Raw genomic sequence first — 13,303 nt, 5'->3', positions numbered from 1 at the left:
TACAAGGATATTTTTCTTCTCCTTAAAATTCATTTCCTCTTCTCATCATTAAATCTTCAATAACATCTTCATACTTTTTCATACACACACTTTGGAATCACAACTTGACCTTATACTTATATCTTCCACTTTGTCAAGTTAGTTCAAATACAACTTACAATAATTAATATTCATCACCTTAGTTAGTTGGAATAAATAGGTAAATCAATTAATCTTATTATGCCAAAATAAGAAATCCCTTCATTAGCCAACCCAACTTGGTAGAAACTAACTTAAAAATGATTTCCTTTGTTAACCAATAGAATCTTAGTTAACACTACAAACTCACAAAAATCCTTTGGCAACCGAGTGAGCTTAGTTAGCATTGGTTCCATCCAACATTCCTTCATTAACCAAGTGAGCTTGGTTAACACTCATCTTTAGCATATTTTCCTTTGATGCCTGAGTGAACTTGGTAGATATTGGCTTTGAACTAGTCAAACATAGGAATGCTTGCTAGACATAGAAAATTATCTTCACTGCCCCAGTGAGCTTGATATATACTAATTGATAATGATTATGACATTTTTGTAACATCAAAGACAATACATAATTAATCAATTGCATCCAACAATCTCCCTCTTTGGCATTGATGGCAACACAAAATGCCATAGCACAATAAAATCTTGGATTTGTTCGTTGAGAACTCCCTCTGTCAATATGAGCTCTTCCTTCCAATTGAATCTACAACAATTTCTACCAAGTTCATTCAGAACTTTCTCCCTCTTACAAAAAACTACTCCTTCTTTGGAAAACTTCTCCCTCTTTAGTTCTTTAGTTTCTTACTCTATTTATGTTCCAAAAATTTCTCAGAGATATGATAGTAAACTTCTCCCTCTTTAACAACACATGCCAAAGAAAATAATCCTATAAATACCAATGTACCCTAAGTAAATTGATTCATTTGCAATATGTCCTTGCCAATTCTATACCAACTGATTGAGCTTCAATAGATTTCGGTTGATGCACCACTAAACCTTATTTAGAGAACTTCACATAGGGGAATGACCCCTAGCTTACCTCTTAGATACATAAATGCACTCTTAGGTAATGGCTTGGTGAATATGTTTGTAATCTATTCCTTTGTATTAACAAATTCCAATATTACTTCTTTCTCTTGTACGAAATCTCTTAACAAGTGATATTTTATAGCAATGTTCTTTGTTTTAGTATGCATTACTAGATTCTTTGATATATTAATTGCACTGGTGTTATCACAGAATATGACTATTGGATCCTTGATCTCTATCTTTGTTCCTTCCAACAATTGTTTGAACCAAACATTGTTAGAACAATTAACTGTTACTGCTACATATTTTGCCTCTACTATGGATTGAGATGTTTATTTTTTCTTCTTGCTTGTCCAAGATACTAGTCTTTTACCAACAAAGAATGCTCCACCACTAGTTCTTTTTCTATCATCAATACTTCCTGCCCAATCAACATTAGTAAATACTTTCAAGTCTAAATTTCCTCCAAGTTTATACCATAAACCATTATCTTCAGTACCTTTTAGATATCTCATGATTCTCATGATTACCATCATATGATTTTCCTTAGGATTTTCTTAACTGCTAGAGCAATATTAGGTCTTGTGTGTACTACATACTGCAATTTTCCAATCATTGATTTGTATGTCGTCTCATCTACTTCTTTGGAATCATCATTTTTTGATAGCTCATGTCTAGTAGACATAGGGGTTCCAACTATATGCATAGATTGAGTGATGTAGACACCATTTTTGTTCTGTTGTATCTACAATCCAACAAAGAATTTTATCTAACCAAACATAGACATCTCAATTTTACTCATTTCTTCTAAAAGGGTATGTGGAGGATCATGGTGTGCCAAAAAGTGGCAATCTAAAAAATCTGTAGTTGTAAAATATCTCAAACCATTTCAAGATCTATTTCAAAAAAAATTTCACCCACCCTGATACTAAATGAAAACAATTAATATATTTATAAGTTTTACTATATCTTTTGATACCAAACCTATATGGTCAACTTTAAAAACATTGTAAAAATATGCTTTTGGCCTTTTTTTATGTGATTTTTACTTCAAACATATAGCTGATGACTTTTTCTTCACCAAAATTTGATGAAATGAAAAGGGTTTCTTAAGAATATTCTTATCTTTCCATAAATGTAAAGTTTGTCAAATTATGAGTTTAGTAAGTAATTATCACTTATTTTCTAATGGAGTTATGTATAAAGTGTTAAGTCACACACTACTTGAAAAACAACTATAACCTATAACTTTCAAATGCTACATCTTTTAAATCCAAAAGATGCATAGCATTATATATTTCTTCTACTATAAGAAAAAATAATGAAAAATTGAATTTTGCAGAGTTTTAAATTAGTTAAGGGGGTTAGACACGAGATTTTTTCTATTCCATAAATACTAATGTCAAAAATTAATTATTAATTATTTGTTTAGAACAAAAATACCTAAAAATATGTGTCACATCTAGGCATGAGTATACTACTTATAACTAGAATATTATTTAAAAATGTTATCATTTTATTTTCATTAAGGTGGTCAAACATACATCTACTTCTTATTTTTGTTCTGAAAGTTTTGTAATATTGCATTAAAATTCAAAATTTTGAGCAATCAATTTTTTATTTTTTTGAGATAAGTCCTAGTAGTTTAGAAACTAGATTCCATTTTCTAGAGATTCTTTTCTCTCAACTTTTTGATATAAAGTTAATAACAAGTAGAAAATTGCACGTCAAGTTGACATAGCCCTAATTTTTTGATTTTTTATTGACACTTAAGAGCATAGTTTGGTTGACCCTGCACATACCAAAAAACTCTTTGCATATGTCATCATTTCCTATAAATAGAGTTTCATCAGAAAATATTTCTCCCAACATAATCTTTTTGTCTAGTCCTTCCTTGATATATAGACTATTGTTATCATTTTTCCTTTGAAAGCTAATTTGTACCAAGTAATTATGAAGTCTTTCATACTAAGCTCTAGGAGCTTTCTTGAGATCATATAATGCTCTGTGTAACTTGCAAACCATGTCTCTTTTGTTAGGATTCACAAAACCTTCTAGTTGTTCAATGTAGACTTCCTCATCAAGAGTTCCATTCAAGAATGCAGATTTAACATCCATTTCATACACTTTAAATCCTTTATGTGTTGCATATGCTAGTAAATCTCTACCACCTTCTAGTCTTGCTACAAGATAAAAAGTCTCAACATAGTCAATACCTTCTTCTTGAGAATAGCCTTTGCACACCAATATTCTTTTGTTTCTTGAAATATTTCCATCTTTATTTAGCTTATTTTTGAATACCCACTTAGTACCAATTACATTTTTATCCTTGGGTCTAGGGATAAGAGTCCAAGTTTTTTTCTTTCTATTTTTTCTATCTCTTCATTCATTGCTTCAATCCAACTTTCATTTTCTAGAGCATCATTAACACTTCTAGGTTCAAATTCAACAAGTACACATGTACCTTTTAATTTGCCTCTTGTCATTGTTTAAACTGATTTGTCTCCAATGATCTAATCAAGTGTATGATGCCTTCTAACATATCTTGCTAACATAGGTTCCTTCTTCTTTGAATGAGTTCCACCATCTTCATCTTGAATTTTAGCTTCAAGCTCAGGTCCTTCTATCTGTGACTTGGGTTCATTAGGCTTGGTTTGAACTAGTTTAATAGCTTTTGATTGTGACTCGAGTCCTTCAAACTGTAACTCGGGTTGCAATGTCTACAACTTGGTAACTATTGGGAATTTTGGGGACTTGGGAGATGAAGCTTCTATTCTTTCAGATAGATTTGGTAGGGTATCAAGTTCATAGTAAACAAATCTTTTATAATCTTTTGGTTCTTTATTGCTTTCTTCTTCACTCTTTTTTGCAAACTCATCAATTCTAACATGTGCACTTTCTATAATTTTGTGAGTAGAAAAATTTAAACATATGTATGCTTTACTTCTATAGGAGTATCCTATAAATATGTCTTCATCACGTTTTACATCAAATTTACCTTTTCTAGATCTTTCAAGATATAACATTTGCTACCAAATATGCTCAAGTAACTTACATTAGGTTTGTAGCCATACCATACCTGATAACACTAGTACATTTGAGGTCATTTTTTGATTGTTATTGGTGTTAGAGGGGGTGAATCAGTTATCCAAGGTCCAAATTCCCTAATAAAACATTTTCACTAATTATAGTGAGCCCATTAAACTATTCATCCATCCAAGCTTAAAACATCCATCTTAGCAAGTTACAACAAATCAACATGCAAGATCAACACATGACACAATGATTTACATGGAAATGCAATTTGGGAAAAACCACCAGTAACATGCTACTCAATTTTCACTCTTCTAAAGTGATGCCCTATTAAAGGCCTACCCTGTTAAAGGCTTACAATACACTGTTAAATGTGACCTTGTTAGAGGATTTCACCATACTGTTAGGAATGGACCTGGTCAAAGGACTTTGGAACATTCACTTGGAATGTCATCTTGTTAAAGGATTTATAACATGGCTATTAAACCAACCTAAGTCCATAGGATTTAGACTAACTATTACAATTGCTAGAGAGTAACAATAATGACTTTTGATCTAATACAACTTACAACATATCTTGCAGATTACAAATCACACTTCAGTTCAATCTTTTGCTTGGCTTTAATCAATGTAGCTTTGACAGCTTGTCTTCCTCTCAAGCTTCATCTCCTTGAGTCTTCTTTCTCATCATACCAATGCAATCATCCTTGAGGTAATCTATCTAAACAAAACTTCTATGCTTTCTTACCCTTTGCACCTTCTTCAACACTTCATACTTTCATGCTTGACCACCCTATTGTTTTGTGACCTTATGACTCCTTAATAGAAATCTAGAATACCTTTCCTGCTTGATTCTTCCTCTCCAACTTTAGGGTTTCAATAGATTAGGTAGGATACAATGTATCTATCCCATATCTCATCATCATCTAGAAAACATTTTACATAGAGTTTTGTGCCACCAGCTCATCACTCTTATCTTCTATCTAGTTCACAGAATTCTAGGTAACAACCTTGTCGGCTCAAATCTGGAAATCTTTGACTTTTAAAATAATGGAGCAACTTAGCACTATTGGTTTACCGATGCTCGGCAACCTCTATGTTACTCGGCACTTGTATTCTGCTCAGCATCTTATCTTCACTCGGCACTTGATCTCTACTCGGCACTTGAAAATCACTCGGTATCTAATCTTCACTCCACACCTGAACTTTACTTGGCACTTGATATTTACTTGACACTTGAAGATCACTTGACACACTTTAAAAGTGAACTTTCTTGGCTTCAACTGAGAATCTATTTGACACTAACTAGCTTGCTTGGCACTCTCTTATGAACTTAGTTAGGCTTTACAAATAATTTAGCTAAACCTTACATCTTTGATGTGTTTTAGTGTGTCCATTCTCTGTGTCTAAAATATGTCAACAATATACTATTTCATCAATGGCTTAGCTGATCCTTGTTCTTCATTACAACATCATAACTTCAACCTTTCTTTAAGTGTTCTAGTTACATCTTATTGATTGCCACCTCCTTGTCAATCAACCAATTGATAGTATTTGGATCACTAAAGAAATTATCATTCCTGCAAGTAGCAAGTTTGACATCAATGAAAAAATGATGATTGAAAACATTCTTTACCAGTTCCATATCTTCATTCATGATCTCTTCAATCATTTCCAACAATCTCCCTCTTTGACATTGATGGCAAACCAAATTGATCAACTTAGTTACCACCAAAATTACATATGTTTACTACTTCTTTCTGCTTCACCCTCTTTACTGCTTCATCCTTAGTACTGATCTCATATATCTCAATATCTCTTTCAATTTCTTATGAATCTCCCTCTTTCATATATATCTCCCTCTTGCTTTGTATTGATTAGTTTTTTGTATATATCTCCATCTTTGTCATAAATGCCAAAGATGTAGCATCTTTAACATGCAAAATATAAGCTTTTCATCTCATGTTTTCTCCCTCTATCACCATGCTTGTGACTGATTTAGATTTTCTGCTCCTTTTGTCATCCTCTGTATCATTCTTTTGATAATTCAATGATGTGATCTTGTGATGCAGGGTAGCTTCTTTGTTGCTTTAAACTGCTTGAGTTAGGGGCATTACCCCCAACTTGCCTCTAATATAGTCAAAAACATCCTTAGGAAATGGTTTGGTGAAGATATCTATAGTTTGTTCCATTGTGTTAATGTATTCCATCTTCACTTGTTTGTCTTCTACTAATTCTCTGACATAGTGATACTTGATTGCAATATGCTTGGTTTTTGCATGCATTACTAGATTCTTGGATATGTTTATAGCACTTGTATTATCACAATACAGTATCACAGGTTTGGTTACTTCTTCTTTCATTCCTTTCAATAGATGTTTGAGCCACACAATGTTCATGCAATTGACTACTGCTACCACATATTCTAATTTGTAGTGGACTGGGATGTACATGTTTGTTTCTTACTAGTCCAATTAACTAGCCTTTTTCCTAAGAATAATGCACCTCCACTTGTGCTTTTTTTGTCATCAATGTTGCCACCCCAATCTGCATCTATGTATGCATTGAGCTCAAACTTCTCATTCTTTTTGTAATATAGGCCAAAATCATTTTTAGATAGCCTTTCTCCAGTTGCCATTGGTGTGCTGACTGGTTTGGAGTCATCCAATCCAAACATTTTAAGTATCTCTTTGATGTACTTTGATTGTGTAACAAATATACCATGTTTTATTTGATGTAATTGCAATCCAACAAAGAATTTGATTTCTCCAAACATAGACATTTCAAACTCATGTTTCAACTTGTCAGAAAAACTTTTGCAAAGCACTTCCTTTCCTCTAAAAACAATGTCATCCACAAAGATTTCAGATACAAGAATATCTTTACCTTCTTCTGATTTGATGTACATGTTGTTGTTATCATCAATTGTTTTAAATCCTATTTGCACTAGATACTTGTGAAGTCTCTCATACATGCTCTAAGTGCTTGTTTCAGACCATAGAGTGCTTTATATAGTTTACAAACCATATCTCGGTTGTTCTCATCAACAAATCCTTCTAGTTGTTCAATATAGACTTCCTCTTCCAATATATCATTCAGAAAACTAGACTTTACATCCATCTGATAGACTTTAAAACCTTTATAAGCAGCATATGCAAGTAAATTTCTTACTCCTTCCATTCTAGCAATAGGGGCAAATGTTTCCTCATAGTCTATTCCTTCTTCTTGAGCATAACCCTTACATACTAGTCTAGCTTTGTTTCCAGTAATCTCACCATTCTCATCTAGCTTATTTTTGAACTCCGAGTTTTGTTCTTCTTTATTTGATCAATCTTTTCTTCCATAACTTTATACCACTCACCATCTTGCAACACATCAAACACTGTCTTAGGTTCAATTTTTCTTAATAGACATGATTCATTTCTTAGTCTATTCCTTGTCAATTGTCTTGAATCTTTGTCACCAATTATCTATTGAGTTAGGTGATGTCTTTTCACATATTTGGATAATCTTGGTTCTATCCTTGTTTCCATGTTTGATCTTTCAGATTCAAGGTCACTATGTACTTTTTTTTCAGGTAGTTCTACATCTCTTTCATGTGTATTGACTTCAAAGCCAAAATGTACATTTTTTTCCTTCTGCAACTCAGCTTCTGAATGCAACTCGACATTCATTGGTTGTGACTTGGCTGAAACTAAAACTTCTTGTTGAACCCCAATTTGACTGATAGCAATCTCTTCAATAGGCATTCCTTCATAAAAATACACAAATGTTCTGTATTCATCCATTTTCTTTGGCTCTTCAACTTGGACTTCTGTATGCTCATCGAAGTTTACATTTGCACTTTCCACAATTTTGTTAGTGTTAGTATTTGAACTCTTATAAGCTTTACTTCTAGTGGAGTAACCAAGGAATATACCTTCATCACTTTTTGCATCAAATTTTTCATTTCTTGCATCTTTAAGGATAAAACATTTGCAAACAAATATTTTAAAATGCTTTATATTTGGTGAGTGACCATACCATAATTCAAAAGGTGTTTTACTTGTACCTTTCTTTACTTGTACTTGGTTCAGTGTATGAACAACCACACTTACAGCTTCTCTCCAATATTTTAGAGCAATAGTCTTTTCCAACATTAGTGTTCTGGCATAGTCAATCACAAATCTATTTCTTCTCTCAACAATTCCATTTTGTGGGGGAGTTCTAGGAGCTGATGTTTGTCTCTTGATTCCATTGTCATTGCAAAATGTCTCAATTTCATTTGATGTGAATTCACCACCTCTGTCTGATCTCAGGCATTTCAAACTCTTTCCTATTTCCTTTTCAACTCTAGCCACATATCACTTAAAAATTTGAAAAGCATCAAATTTTTTCTTTAAGAACATAGTAGTCATCAACAAAAAATATTATATATTTATCTCCTTTGTAGCTTTGTACTTCTATTGGACCACATAAGTTAGTATGGACTAACTCAAGTACTTCTTTAGATGTATAGTTTTTACTCTTGAAACTTGACTTAGTCATCTTTCCTAGCTAACATTGTTTACACATGATGTTGTCAGGCTTCTTCAGTTTAGGTAAACCTCTAACTTTCTTCATTTTACTGATATTGACCCAATTATCAAAATTGACATGACATAGCCTTTTATGCCATAACCAGACATCATCAAATTTTGCAACAAAACAAGAGATATTTTCCATATCAAGATAAAATAGATTACTTCTTGTTTGATCTCCTTTTCCTATCAATTTACCATTAGTACCATAGATTTTTGTAGTTTTGTTTCCAAATTCCACTTTACTTCCTACATTGCCTAACTATGAGACACAACAAATTGTAGTTTAGGCCTTCAACATAGTATGCATTGTCACATGAAATTCGCTCTGTAAGTTTAATGGAGCCTTTTCCTTTACCTCTATGAGATCTTCTAGCTAGTAAAGCTTCCAATTGGTCCACATCTTCCTCATCAGTGCTACTATCACTAGATAAATATTTCATCTTTCTTCCCTTCCTTGATTTCACCTGTTATGCATCTTTCAGTTATAGCTTGGCCTTGAAAGAAGATTTTACATTATCAGGTCTGTAGTTGTCAAAGTTAGATAACTCAAATGCAGTGAGTCTACCCACTATTCTTTCAAAACTTAGATTGTTTCCTGGTACACATCTCAGCTCTTGTATAGCAAATAATCTAATAGCATATATAGGGAGAAATTTTCTTAAGAACTTACTATTAACAATATCTTGATCCAATTGACCACTAAAACATCTTATTGCACTTACCACTTCTTTTATTCTAAAGGCATACTGTGCAACATTCTCACTTTCCTCCATTTTCATATCTTCAAACTTTCCTTTGAGCCTTGCTCTTTTTTCTCTTTGCACATTTAGATCTCCTCCATAGATTTCTAATAGGGCTTTCCACATTTTGAATGCAGTGTCACATCCTTTGATATCATCAAATTCAGCATAGTTGAGTGCAGAAGCAATCTCCAGCATTGTCTGATTGTGTTGCTATTTGTTTTTCAAATCTTCTACAGTAAGAGTACTAGTTGGATCAACATGTTTAGTAACATTTGAATTTTGGTCATAATCTCCTATGGATCCAAGATGTATCTTCATCAAGCTTTTCCATGCAAAAAAGTTGTCTTTGTTGAGCTTGGGAACTTCTCTCTTAGGCATTGTGATCTTTTCTATTTCTAGTCCCTTTAAACTGAATCAGCAGTAAGACTCTTATACCAATTTTTATAATTCTTTAGAATAACTAAGAGGGGGGGGGGGGGTGAATTAGTTATCCAAAGTCCAAATGCCCTAGTAAGACTTTTTCACTAATTATAGTGAGCCCATTAAACTATTTATCCATCCAAGCTTAAAACATACATCTTAGCAAGTTACAGCAAATCAACATGCAAGATCAACACATGATGCAATGATTTACTTGGAAACCCAATTTGGAAAAAACCACCAGTAACATACTACTTAATTCTCACTCTTTTGAAGTGATGCCCTGTTAAAGGCCTGCCCTATTAAAGGCTTACAACACATTGTTAAATGTGACCTTGTTAGAGGATTTCACCATACTATTAGGAATGGGGCCTGGTTAAAGGACTTTGGAACATTCACTTGGAATGTCACCTTTTTAAAGGATTTATAACATGGCTATTAAACCAACCTAAGTCTATAGGATTTAGACTAACTATTACAATTGCTAGAGAGTAACAATAATGACTTTTGATCTCATATAACTTACAATATATCTTGCAGATTACAGATCACACTTCAGTTCAATCCTTTGCTTGGCTTTAATCACTGTGGCTCTAACAACTTGTCTTCCTCTCAAGCTTTGTCTCCTTGAGTCTTCTTGCTCATCATACCAATGCAATCATCCTTGTGGTTATCTATCGAAACAAAGTTTGTATGATTTCTTCCCCTTTGCACTTTCTTCAGCACTTCATGCTTTCATGCTTGACCACCCTATTGTTTCATGACCTTATGATTCCTTAAATAGAAATCTAAAATACCTTTACTGCTCTATTCTCACTCTCCAACTTTAGGGTTTCAATAGATTAGGTAGGATACAATGTATCTGTCCCATATCTCATCTTCATCTAGAAACTTCATCTAGAAAATGTTTTACATTGAGTTTTGTACCACCAGCTCATCACTCTTATCTTCTATCTAGTTCACAGAATTCTTGGTAACAACCTTGTCAGCTTAGATCTAGTGAACCTTTGACTTTCAAAATAATGCAACAACTCAACACTATTAGTTTATTGATGCTCAGCACCCTTTGTGTTACTCAGAACTTTTATTCTGCTTGGCATCTGATCTTCACTCGGCACCTGATCTCTACTCGGCACTTGAAAAGCACTCGACATCTGATCTTCACTTGGCACCTGAACTTTACTCGACACTTGATATTTACTTAGCACTTGAAGATCACTCGGCACACTCTGAAAGTGAACTTGCTCAGCTTCAACTAAGAATTTGTTAGACACTAACTAGCTTTCTTGGCACTCTCTGATGAACTTAGTTAGGCTTTACAAATAACTTAGCTAAACCTTACATCTTTGATGTGTTGTAGTGTTTCCATTCTCTGTGTCTTAGAATATGTAAACAATATACTATTTCATCAATGGCTTAGCTGATCCTTGTACTTCATTACAACATCATAACTTCAACCTCTCTCTATGTGTTCTAGTTACAACTTATTGAATGCCACCTCCTTGTTAATCAACCAATTGATAGTATTTGGATCACTAAAGCAATTTTCATTCCTGCAAGTAGAAAGTTTGACATCAATAAAAAAAAAATGATTGAAAACATTCTTTACCAGTTCCATATCTTCATTCATGATCTCTTCAATCATTTCCAACAATTAGTTGAAATTTTGACCCAAATTTTGACCCAATTTTGACCAAATTTGACCAACCCATTGGTCATAAATTTTTCATTCAAAATTTTGACTAAAATTTGGTTGATCAAAATTTAGTTGAAATTTTGACCAATAGGTTAATGGAAAACTATGTGTTGCCATGGTGCAATTTTCACTTAGATGTTGGTCTAAATTTCAACCAACACCTGGCAGTTTTTGACCAATGATGGTCAAAAAATGCTAAGTGTTGGTGCTTCTAGTATTGTATCCTATAGATCATAATGGCAACTTTACTGAAGAAACTAGGTAGTTTGCTAGTTTAGATGTCTTGGGTGTTTGAAATGTGGCAATTGTCAAGAGCTTAGATGAACACTCATGTCTTATCATGGAAGAAGTGTACAAACATAAATATCCTTATAATGTGGCAATTGTCAAGAGCTTAGATGAACACTCATGTCTTATCATGTAGAAGAAGCATACAAACATAAATATCCTTATGGATATTTATGTTTGTATGCTTCTTCCATGATAAGACATGAGTGTTCATCTAAGATCTTGACAATTGCCACATTTCCATCACCCAAGACATCCAAACCAGAAACCTACCTAGTGTCTTCAGTAAACTTGTCATTATCATCTATAGGATACAATACTAGAAGATTATATTTCATGCCAGTCAAAAAATCTTCTTGCCCATGGCCTGGGGTAGTATGAATTAGCCAGATGAATGCCACATTCATCCATCTCAATGCAATATCTCCTCTAAGAATTGAGTTAGGTAGGAGTCATGGAACACTAATGGAGGAATTGAATCATAAAAACCAACATCTTACAATTTACAATCCATTGAGGCTGGAAAGCTTTCCTCCTACATTAAAGCCATAGAGAACTGATTCATGGAAAATAGCCCTCTTATTCCTTTTTAGATGGATTTGAACCAATGGTATCATCTGAGGAACATCCACAAAACTTCTAACAAACAAAAACCTTGATGGTGGATCACTACGTGTGATCCAAAATGTTAATAAGAAAAGTTATACAATTAGATTCAGAAATCATAGCAATTGATTTCATAGATTGTCAAAATCTACTTACTCTTGAACCAAAATCTGCAGTGTCTAAAGTATCTGGAACCTCCCGTGTTTCCATATTGAGAGGCAATAAAAATATACATCATATAAATTATCTTGAATCTTTCTTGTTCCAATCCCATGCATGCTCAAAAAGGATTTGCATGGTTATCAAAAATACCAACTAGCCAATGTTATCAACAATTCCTAGAAATGTTGTTGTTTTAGTCAATGGTCAACTTCTTTATGTAGTGATCTAGGTAAGAACAAAATTATCTATAGATATTACCACAAAAGGTGTTAAAAACCTTTTTTTGAAAGAAACCAACATATTGTTGTTGCAGTAGATTTAGTTAGTACTGTATAATTGAAGTGGGCATTCCCTATTTTTTAAGGGATGGATGTGAAACAAATAGAAGTACTCTAAATTGACCCACAACACAATGCATTTGAAACAAATAGAAGCACCTATGCATTACTTTTGGAGATACATTGTGTTCCTTACCTTACAATGTTAAGATTCTAAGATAACATCCTTAGAATGGATATATCATGAAGAGTAGTAGCAGTAATTCCATCTTCATCACGGTGAATCTTAGCTTTCTTAATTGCCACAATCAAAGAAATAGTTTGATAGTCACCTCAAATTGCAATAAGAGCAATAGTTTGATAGTCACCTCAACTATAGACTTCAACATCAAAATCCAAAATTTATTTATAAACAAGAAGAAAATATGTGAATTTACAACATCTAGAAAGCATATACCTGAAGAAA

Source organism: Cupressus sempervirens, chromosome 3, assembly GCF_028749045.1.
Source record: "Cupressus sempervirens isolate cs-2001-9-10 chromosome 3, ASM2874904v1, whole genome shotgun sequence".
Classification (NCBI taxonomy): Eukaryota; Viridiplantae; Streptophyta; class Pinopsida; order Cupressales; family Cupressaceae; genus Cupressus; species Cupressus sempervirens.
Note: the sequence above shows the minus strand (reverse complement) of the source record.